At 30.5% G+C, this 12,060-nt stretch overlaps 1 protein-coding gene across 1 annotated transcript in view; it reads right to left on the reverse strand.

Moving 5' to 3' along the window:
• LOC118187793 (uncharacterized) overlaps positions 1 to 10,552 on the reverse strand; it is a 200,817-nt gene extending 190,265 nt beyond the window's left edge. Inside the window, exon 1 of the mRNA XM_085824749.1 lies at positions 10,350 to 10,552. The gene's annotated coding sequence lies outside the window, so the exon portion shown is untranslated. The remainder of the gene's footprint in view (positions 1 to 10,349) is intronic.
• Positions 10,553 to 12,060: the final 1,508 nt, after the last annotated feature.

Genomic DNA, 12,060 nt, shown 5'->3' on the forward strand with positions numbered 1-12,060 from the left:
TTTATGTAAATGAACCAGAATTTTAGCAGATAAATTTTGTTTTAATAGTAAAAAAAATGCATTAATAAATTCTAATTTCTGAATGCAGGCCTGTCTTTCCCTCGCACTCAAGGTTGAGACTTTGAGGAAAGAAAAAGTCTGCAATCATATGCCAAAGATTTATTCTCCAGGCTGTGCAATTAAACTTATGAAAGCGGGCAAATTTTGTGTTCCTCAAAGTACTAAAAGTGATACCGTGGTCGTGCACGTTCCACGATAGTGACTTCGTACTGTAGAGCTCCTGAAGACTTTCTGAATGATGTAACCAAATGGGAGGACCACTGCTGTCACTTGCACAGAGAAGTCTTACGTTTATTCTCACGTTGTTACCGAATCGTATTCAGGGAAAATTTCTGCTTAACGGCTAGAATTATATCGAAACGTCATCGCGATCAGAAAATCTTTTAATACTTCCCTCTTTATTTGAAAAGCTACACTTTTCCGTTAAAATTTCCTTTCATATTCTCCTTAGGGAAGCTTTAATCGTTTTATCTTTTTTCCTTGGTGTGCTACAAAAATGAGTGATACCGGTCATCCCTTGGAATAGTACATTACACGTATAATCAGGGCTTAAACTGAGATGGAGATCGGCTGAGTTACTTCTTAACTTCTAAATGGAATTGCAATTTCAGCGAATGCTCCAAATAAGACAAGGTCCGATAATTTTTTTTCTTTCTATTTAACTACTTAAAATTAATTTAATAATTTATTAGATTTCTCTTTATCTCTTTACATTTCTCTTAGTTTAAATTTAATTATTTTAATTTTTAAATATTTAATTAATTACTTTTCTTTTGTTCCTCACAGTCTTCCATAGGGTTCCGGCATTTCTAATTTTAGAAATTAAGCCCTGGGTTAATGTACTACTAGATGAAATTATTATGCAAGCTACGCAATAGTATATTTTCCTTTCATTTAAAAGAAATGCATTAAGGAAGTGAAATGATATACTGCTGCTAGAAGATATCATCAATGCAATATATAATATGCGAGCAAGTATTAGGAAATTTATTTCCATTTATTAATGTATTTAATTTAATTCAATCTTTTATATATATATATCTTTCTAATATAATGTCATACTGTGTGATCGGCTCGATTCATTCAGTCTGGGCCCTAAGCACACAGTTCATATTTTGGGGCTCTAAAAACACACTACTCTTCTTTTTCTAAGGAAAAACAGGATTATAAAAAATTACAGATTTATTCTAAGGCTCCAGCACATTCTTAGACGGTAATCAGGTCTTTTGAGTGATGACGTCACTCACATATGTGTTATATACTATTGTTTGATGACATCACCAAGACAACTTCTGTAATATACTATTGTGCTATAATATTGGCACGACTGACGCAATATACTAACGTATAATGATGTCATCTATGCTTCTATATAAATTTCGCCTCACACCTTACTGACGATATGATTTTTAATTTGATCAATTAAGGTTTTCATGGAAAGCATCTGCAAGCATACATAACAGAATAGCCTTTTAAAACCTTGCATTTTATGTCACTAAACAATTTATGATTTACTTGTTTTAGCAAAATCCATGAAAATAACTGCTGCTGATAGGTCGAAACGATCACTTCTCTCATAAGTTCGAGATTGCAACATTGTTACACTTCTCCTTATAGGAAGGAGCTAGAGAATTTGCCTGGATATAAAAAAAGAGGACTTTAACAAAGATCGTGCAGAGGCTGTTATAGCACTGGAACTGTCTTATTCAGAAGATTTTTTTCAGCGAAAGCATGAAGACAACACAACCGATGATATGCCGAAGATACAAAAACCGTCAGGAAATGCTGAAGTAAGGAGGAAAAGACTGTAGTCTTCCAACTGTTTTTCAACCCCGAAACCCGAGAAAGGCGGCGTGGAATTCACCCATTAATAATTATAAAATCCATAAGTATTTCTACATGAGTTCAGAAAATTCCCTTGAATAATCATTTCGCTAAGCTTAATGAGAAAAATCTTTGCAGTGACTTTGGATCCTCGCCATCAGAAAGAAAGATAGATCCTTCCAATTTACTGCCCAAGATTAGATGCCAACAGAAGAAACTGTGATTTTTTTTTCAAGAAATATGAAATCGATCATTTTTAAAAATTCCTGATCTGATTCTTTCATTAAGCAGTTTTTGTGGATTTTCCATAGATTACACAGAGAACCAGCTTCAGTATGTGCTCCGACGACTAAATTTATCAATCAGAGAAAGTAAACAGTTCACCTGAAAAAACGTACAATGAAATTAAATCTCTAGAAATTCCTAAAAGAGACGATAGCAAATCCTTTTCAGCTTAAAACAGTTTTTCCATTAAGAAGGTCAGATTATTTTTTTCAAAGCAAAAATGTTCGCGGTTCAACGATTTCGCTGCCAGCGATTCAGGCACGCGCAGTTTAGACTGTTTCAATAAACCAAGATGCTTAAAACGAGCAAAAAATTATTTATCATATTTAAGGGCTCTTTGTAAACAAGACAAGGCCACACAACAAGTATAAAGATGCTCCGAGGATCATCTAGTGTCTCTGCTGCATCCAAGCTTCCTCAACCCTAGAGTTAGGATGGAGGAAAAAGAAACCCGAAGTCTGCTCTAATCAGAAGAAATCTACTAATTCTGTACGTAAGATGCACCTCTACGGTAACAAGTTCTTTGACTTGCGTGTCCTGACAAATCATTTTTCAACAATCATCGCTACAAAACGCCTTTGTCCCTCTTTCAGTGACTGCTGATAGGCTGTACTCTGCTGATACAGTCATTACCCGGCACTTTTATGTTAGGCTAGCTAGCCATTTGGCGTTACTTTAGTTATGCGGGGAAGTGCATATTATTTTCAGTTGTCTTGCCAATGAAACAAATCTAATTCCAAGAAACGACAGGATATAACTGGTTACATTCTTCCTCGTACTCTTGATTTAGCATTTCAACAATGTACAACAAAATTTGCATATATAACAGGAACGGCGTTTGCTTTCTGAATCCTTTACAGCAATACATTAAAATACCTAAGCAACTGCATGCTACTGTTTTATTTAGGGCTATAAAGTAATAAGAACCCAAACGACCACGTCGCAGATCGTATGTTACAATCTGGAAGGTACCAGCTTAAATTTAGTTCATGATTTTAGTTTCAACCTAGTTTTTTAAAGGTCTTAATCACGAAATTTTCTTCCTATTTTATTCAACAGATGGCGCTACAGTTACCGTTTTTTATGATTTATTTTATAATACTTATTAAAAGTACTCTATTAAAGCGATGTATTTTAGGCAAAATTTTGCAATATATTCCTACTCCGCGCTAATATTCCTCGAAAATGCAGTATTTCTATAAAACGAATGTCAATTTGAACATAACTTTCCTGTTAACGTAAAATAATAATAATAATAATAATAATGAAATTTCTTACCAAAAAAACAGTCATTCAAAAAACTACTAATAATTTTACTTGTTTGTAAAATAAAAGAATTACGGTTCCTAGAAAAAGTCCGCGTGGCCTAACGCAGTGGCGCCCAAACTTTGGCCTATCGCGAGCACATTTCCAAAACATCAACATTTTTGTTAAACATATTTCAATCTTATGTGATACATCTGAAATATTCATTTCGGCAAATGGGTATCGCGAGCACATTTCCAAAACATCAACATTTTTGTTAAACATATTTCAATCTTATGTGATACATCTGAAATATTCATTTCGGCAAATGGGTTTGAGATGAATAATAATATTGGTTGAACTTTATGGAAACCAGAGAAGCGGAGTTCAAAATTATTTTTCAGTGCATTTAGGTTTTCCGACTATTTCTGTGTTTCAGTTGCCTTGTGTGGTTATTAATATGGCTTGATAAATTCTGAAAATGGGTGAAATTTTTTTCTTTCATCTGATTTATCCACAAATTTAGCTTTATCTGAAAAGCAGTTACAGTCCCAATCAATTGAAAAAAAGGTTTTTTTCTTTTCCCTGAAGATCTTCGACCAGTTTATTCAGTTTAGCTGTTATACCCGTGAGAAAATACAGAACGGATAACCAATTATTATCGTCCAATTCTTTATGTTATAAATCAATTATTATATAACATCTTGCAAGATATCAATTAGGACTATAAATACTTACAATATTTTAACAATTAATAAACATAAATGAATGGTTATTTTTAAAATATTTTTTGTTCATAGTACTTAATCGGGTTGGCGAGCACAAGCTTGGGCACCGCTGGCCTAACGGAAAGGCGTCTTACTTCGAATCAGAATATCACACGTTCGAATCGCTCTCGCGAGCGATATCTGAGTTTTCTGCCTCTTCTCTAACTTTATCGAATAACAGACTAGTTAAATATGCTTATAATAAACCGATAATACAATAGAACCCCAACTTTTAACTACTCAAATTATTTTTGCTTTTTAAGTAACATTAAATAATAACAACAGTTCTTAAAAAGCCATACATTACACTGTTAATTTTGTTATTTCACGTCAATGAAACAAAAATGTCTTGTGTTAAACAGAAACGATGATGAGAAGAAAACTTTCGAAAATAGAAAGTAATTTATTTGTTTAATTTAAAAACAGTAAATAAATAAACAAATAAAAAATCTGATGGGGACACCATGGGTGTACTCCAACTGCGCTAATGAAAATCCCCCCCCGGGTCGAGGCTATAGTCCAACTGCGCCAATCAAAATTTCTTCCCCCCTGCTGCCTACAGGGTTAAAATATAACTTTTCGAAGCCAATTGTAGCCATGAGGAAAATAAAAATAAATAAATAGAATTACATATCACAAGAACAAGTAAAAAATAAATAACAAGCAGGCTAATTACTTGAATAACAGTAATAAATGCGTGAGCTAACAAAGAAAATAAAAGGTATTGGTAAACATACATATTAGCATTACAAACATCTTTCATTTATGATAATAATGTCAAAAATTAAATAATTATAAAGCATACAAATTATACTTTTAATAAATTACATCAATAATAGTCAAGATGTTTGAACTAGACTGGAAAATTTAATAGAGTTCACTAGTGTGCAAAAAATTATTCCATATAAAAGTGTGTTAAAGTGTGCTAAAAATATTTTTTGTTAATTAAAGTAATCATGTAAATGTTTGCAGAAATTAAATTCACTTAAATTTTAAAAAAAGCTATTATAACAACATTACTATGCATTTGGAACACTGACGTATAAATTGTAAATAAATTTAAATTATTATGCCAAGAAGTTTTTTATAAAATTTATCTAGAAGAAAGGAATTAGATACACAATACTGCAAATTAATATAATCAATCAGGCCTTTTAATAAATAAAAGTTTACTTTTTAATCCAAAAATTAAAAATTGGGATGCAAAAGTGTGAGTACTTGGGAATATCTGAACATATAATAATTAGAAATATATAATTAAATTAATAAGAAGCTAATTAACAGTAACATTAAGCTTATTTTCATTCAATCTTAAGCAAGCTATCGATCAGGAGCTCCGCATAACTGAAGTTTTAATGCTATTTTACGTAGATTTGCGTATAAAATAAAAGTTGCACTTGTGAAACAAGTGAATGTACTGATAGTCAACAGAAATTAAAATACAGTGGTTAAAAATATAAGTACTTGTCAGGTAAAGGTGAAAATTTTTGCAATATTTTTAAAGAATAAATTAAAAAAGTATTTTTACTTCATGAACTGAAATTTGTACGCTACATTTTTATACAGTAAATAAGTACAAAAAAGAAAGAGCTGGGGGATCACTGGGACTAGAAACTCGGGTCGAACTACCAATGTTTAGTGACTTTTCCACAAGACCTTTTGAAATTAGGCTGAACAATATATTAAAGAAAATAGAAGATACAGCACACGTAAGAACAAAAGTGGGCTGAATTAGAGATTTACATGTTTGGTGAATGAGTTAAACTTACCTGTATGCCATTATGAAATATTAGGAATGTAGTATAAAAGCATGAGTGAAGAAGGCAATGGCAATCTAAATCATTGTAATCTAAATGTATATCATTATCAGTATCTGCTATTAATTTCAATACTGCTGAAAAAATTATAAATGAATTATATTATAAATCACATGAGCTTGTTGCATTATAAATTACAACAGTTAGAAATATTATGAGTGTGATTTGGAGACCATCTTTGTTAACAAATAATTTCAAGTAATTAATTTTACAAATAATTCAGCCTGAAACTAGGTTGGAAAATAAGCTACATGCTGAAGATTAAGCTTTGCCAAGGTGTTAGAAACATCTTCTGTTAACTAGAGTTGTGATGCAAGAATTTGTAAAAATTATCATTTAAATATAAATTGGCATAAATACAATACAAATTATATAAATTTTATATACATGAAAACTTGAGTACAGTGCAAGAATATGTGAAAAAGAAATGGATTAAAAGGGAGACAGAAAATCCCAGGATATGAATATAAGGGAGTTCGATTTTTTTTTTTTTTTTTTTTTTTTTTTTTTAATTATAAAAATTCTGATGACGCTCATAATTATCAATTTATTAATTAAATGTGTATTAGAAATTAAATACATGCCAAAGTACATCAGGTGGAAAACAGAATAAATATTTAAACGTTTCTAGTATTAAAATATGGAGTTTGTAACAAAGTTAAATAAACTTAAAATAACTTCAATGATTAAAAATGGAAAGCTTAATACGGGAATATATTGCAATAATATTAGTGTGAATTTAGAACGACTTAAGAAGTCCAATTTTTAGACTTAATAAGGATAATTTTTATAATTAAATTAGAACTGTTTACCTAAAATGGTAAATTTGAAAGTTTAAAACCATTCTGCTATCTAAGAAGATTTGTTAATATTTATCTAGACAAGAAACTTATTTAAGGTGAGCTACAAATCCGATATTTGATACGCTGATTATGTATCAGTTTTGTGTATGTCATTAATCTATCAATTTTACTATTCAAAACTAATATACATATCAGCGACTAAAATCTACAATTTGGAAAGTTTTTAATTCTTACAGAGAATAAAAAAGATCTGGCTTATCATTCTTTTAAGCATCACAAAACTTTAAAATGAGTGTAAAAGAAATTTATATTTTAGCACACACCAGACTTTAAATTAATATTTGTTTTACATGCACAATTTTTACAATATTGATAAACGAAAATAAAGGCTTGCAGTCTCAATAGAATGTCCCATTAATGGCGATAAACGACTTTTTGTAGCACCCAATCTTCTTGGAAAGAAATGGGGGACAGGAAACGTCACGCAGTTCATGGATTAGAAAAGAGGGGGACGGGGATTTTCGATCAAATTTGGCGCAGTTCGTACCCTACCGACACCATATGAACGGCCTGTTAAATTATACACATTTTTTGCTGCATTTCATTTAAACTTATTTCCTCGAATTTCATCAGAGATATATATATCATTTAATTACTTCCATTCTCACTTCGCGGCAGGGCAAAAATCCATAAAAAACATCTTCATTAAAAATTGAAAAATATAGAAAAACGTACAACACCAAATACAGTTAAAACAGTTAAAGAATAATAATTTTTACATTTAAATTTAGAGTTTCTACGCAAAAACCAGCCGGCAAGAAGGCACATTTTTCGGTGCACAAAACTAAAAGTTTACTTTCTGTACCATTCGACAAAAAGATACTGAAGGTGCAGAAACGGCCGTAATTCACTATTTTGCCAAGTTTCAATTGTAAACAAATGGCTACTTCGTTAGGCTTAGCCACATTTAAACAACTTTTAAACTGTTGATAATTCTACACCTCTTGCATGAAGACTAAGTAACAATATAAAAATCTGCTTAAAAAAAAAACGTTTTAAAGAAATTTTTTTTAAAATATGAAAGTCTATACATCATGATTCAATTTATTTATTAATACTGTATGGCTTTTGAAAATTTTAAAAGTATGATTGAAAACAATAAACTCTCCCCACCCCCAAAAAAAGAGATTCTGAACTTTCGGTTACTTTATTAACCAGTCAATTAATAACTTTCGGTTAATTTCTGTCAGCTGATTATATATTAAACAACTAAAAAAAGTTTCGAAAATTTTATCTTAAAAAATTTGATAAAAATTATCCTTAAATTTTTTATCACAATAAATAAGAAAATATTACATTTTTTATTCATAAAGAAATTCTACAGTCAAGTTATATCATTTAGGGCTTCCTCCCTTGCCCTGGATAACATTCTCATCACACAAAAAGTCAGTTTTTTTTTTTTTTTTTTTTTTTTTTTTTTTTCCCTGTTAGGTGTTAACTAGTAAGGACTACAGTCAAAGAAGACATAGATTTCGATTTTATTAAATTATGGCAAGGCACACTAGAGCTATTTGCTCAAATGACGGGATGCCATCGCGAAAGACTTTGTAAGGGAGATGGCTCATTTATGTTACGCCATAGGGAAAAAACAGAAAACGCCCGTGCAGTATATTCACTTGCCTAATATGCTAATGGAAAATGCGAAAACAGACATACATCTAATGATAGCCTATTTAACACAAACCTGAGGTTTTTTGGGGGAAGGGGTAATATTTTTGTTTACCTTCATATATATATATATATATATATTTCGATAAAACCTTTATTTAAAAAATGTACTGTTTAAGGTTTCTAATCAATTTAAAATACTAGTTTATTTGAAAGACTACAGGATAAACAGCCTGAATTTCATGAAATTCGGTAATTACATCAGATAAAGAAAAACAGACACATGTTCAAACAAAGGCTTACAGCAAACAAGATAACCATCCATTTATCAAGTTGAGTTATTTGCTCAGTCAGCAGATAAAACAGATAGTGTAAGATTTTGGTACAGCTGATATATCATTTATAACAGGCGCTAAAATCGTACAGAAATTAATATCTTTCGTACATTTATATTAGTAAAATCTTTATTTTTGATTATTCAGAATTTTTTAAGGATATTTTTTCTTTATATCATACTGCATTCCGAATATCTGATTTCGAAACTACGATACCAAATCTCTCACTTCGTCAGTTAAAATGCATCATGTCTTTCATTTTCAAATGTCGCTCGGGAGGGGGAAGGGGAGAAACTTCGCCAGTTGCGTCTGTTGAGTGCTAAACAATAACCAGGAAACGGCCTATATAATAGCCATCACGCAAGCTTGCTTTAAATAAAACGAACAATTCAGAAAACAGTTTCGGTTGCCGACGTAATTTTTATTTTCGTAACCCTGCAGGAAATGAATAAGGATATCACATTAGCGGATTGTTAATTTCAATTTAAATAACTCCTTTATTTAATATATATTTTTTAACAATTAATATCTCTAAGTTTCAACGTTCCTTCCATTTATAACGATTTATAACACTAAAAAAATTAAAGGCCGTACATTATTTATATTAAAGAAACATTTAAATATTATTATTCGCAATAATATTATTAATATATCATACTGACTATTATGGTATTAAAATATACTGTTTTAATTATTACTTAATATTATTAAAAATATATATATTATCTACAAATATTTAATTTCCAATACAATAAATATACGTTTAACGTTCTTAAGAAATAGTTCCAATAATATTTATTCTTAAATTGTTTGAGACAGGAAACTGCAAGAAATCTTCTGAAATTCTATTTTATAAATCTTCTCATTTACAATTTGCACAGCATGAACAACAATCACGAAAAGTAAATTTTCGCATAATACAACGACTGAATGCCGAATACTTAATTTTACACATTTAAAAAGCCCGAGACATTTCAATTCTTTTACAAACATAATGATAAATTCTGTTTCCTCTCAGAACAAAAATACATATTTGAAGATTCAAATTTAAAACGTTTGTATATTAAAAAGAGTATGGAATACAGTTTTATCAAAAACGTTTCAAAATTTCTCGACTTAAGGGAGTGATTTTAAGCATTAACTTTAACAATTAAATGGTGACAATTGTAATAAATTTAAACGAACGACATTTATCAAAAAACTATGTTATACTTTAACTGATTTTGTATATGCCAGTCACTAAATTTTAATGTTTATTTGGCGTAATTAATTTGTTTAAAAAATTTAAATATTCCTTAATAAAAACCTTAACCAAAACATTTTTTATGTTACCTGAGAATCACATTAAATTTTACCTATGATTAAGAACATCTTAAAAATTCATATATTTTGTTAATCAGCAACTGTGAATAACTGATCAAAGATCTGTTTTCATACGAAAGGTGATATATTTATTAAGACTTCAAACGATGATAAAACTGTGAATTTTTTAAAAATGTATTCCAGCGTATGAGAATGGGAATAAGAACACAAAAATTCTCTTACCTTTGCCGAGCATTCAGGTGAAAGACGATGAAGAAGTTCATTCTGCTAATCAGCAGTCGTGAGAAATGATGCTAAATAATAAGTCAGAAAATAATCCACATGGGAGGGCAAAAATAATCCAAATTTTGGCTCAAGAACTGTCACAAAATCACGTATCAAAACAATCAACAACACTTGCGTACGTAATGTTCACAAATCATTCTGTTTGCACTCGAGCGCTACAGGGTTGCCGTTTCTATAAAAACATTTCATCGCCAATATTTCAAACGAAGCTATCAAAAATCATAGCTAATTTTTTTATATTTAATTAAAGATGAAAAGAATATCAAAGCTGAAATTATGTTATCGCTGATAAGTATAAAATTTCAGAATTACCATTTAAGAGATATTTATCTGACATTTTTTTAAGACAAAGTGCAATGGAACTGCACTTGATATCGCCAAAATGGCGATTTTAACTCTGTTTATGCAATCATTACGTCACCATTCGACGTGTCACTGCACTCGGAAGGATCAAATCACCTCGGCGCATGTGCAGCTTGCTGAGCGGGTCAATCGTCTTTGCAGTTCTTTTTAAAGTAGGTATAAAACAAAGTACCCGAGAAAAAGGAAACAAATGCGCGCCAAAACATATTCTGCTTGTATGAAGACAGGCGTTTGATTAAAGGCAAATAAATGAAATTAAATTCAGATTTGCGCGGGCTGGACATTTTTCTGGTAATAGTGCAAAGTGGCCGTCTTAAATGTGGCGTATTTTTCGGTACATGTATTATACAAATTTTCAAAAGAATACATTCGAAAAAAAAATACTGCTGATTTTATAAAGGTGAAATTATTTTTTTATCAAAATAATAACTAGATCGTTTAGCTTTATTACTAGTTAATTAATGATTAATTTTAAGTAAATTTCTTTGCCAGAAGAATAATATGAATATTAAATTTAAGAAATAAAATCTGTCTTATCTTACATTTATTGTATTATTATACAAATGGAGTAATTTACTATCATAGTCGATTGAACCAAGTTAACAGTTGAAAGAATCTTTCAGATGTTATATCCTCCTCATATGATAGAGCTGATAAAAACCACTAAGCACTGGTAGTTCCGTCCGATAAATCCCGGCGAACTAATAATTTTCGTTTTTTACCATGTCTAATATGAATACGGTCCCAGGTTTTTTTTAGAAAATCCTCCACGAAGACATCCCTCCCTCAAGCAGATAGCCATATTTTACTTTGCTATAATCTAATAAATCCTATCTTTTATTATTATATTTTTATCTTTCTCATACCCCATAAAATGCTTTTGTTTTGTTTCAGTCACTTCCAAACTTTAATTATCCTGGTAAAGAGGCTGTCTGCAAGATGCTTTCACAGTATGTTACGGAATCTTTTTTGTTTGTTGACTTTTGGATAATTTTTAAGCCCGTATTGTAATAACAACTGTCTGTAATATAATGTATTTTATTTGGTAGTAGTATTATCAAACAGAAATACTTCGCTAAATAACTTTGTTCTGGGAAAAAAATTTCATAATCAAAACTGTTTAATCCACATTCTTTGACCTTAGCGACAACTATTATAAATTTTCTAAAATCTGTTTGAAGACTGGAAAATATAAAGTTGTATTCCCAGATAAACGAGCTCTATCAATGCAGTACGAGACCAAACGTTTTGGCCTTCATAAAGAATAAAGATGTTGTGATATGTT

This window comes from Stegodyphus dumicola, chromosome 1, assembly GCF_044657685.1.
Source record: "Stegodyphus dumicola isolate Sdum_Otavi_A_Nest chromosome 1, ASM4465768v1".
Lineage (NCBI taxonomy): Eukaryota > Metazoa > Arthropoda > Arachnida > Araneae > Eresidae > Stegodyphus > Stegodyphus dumicola.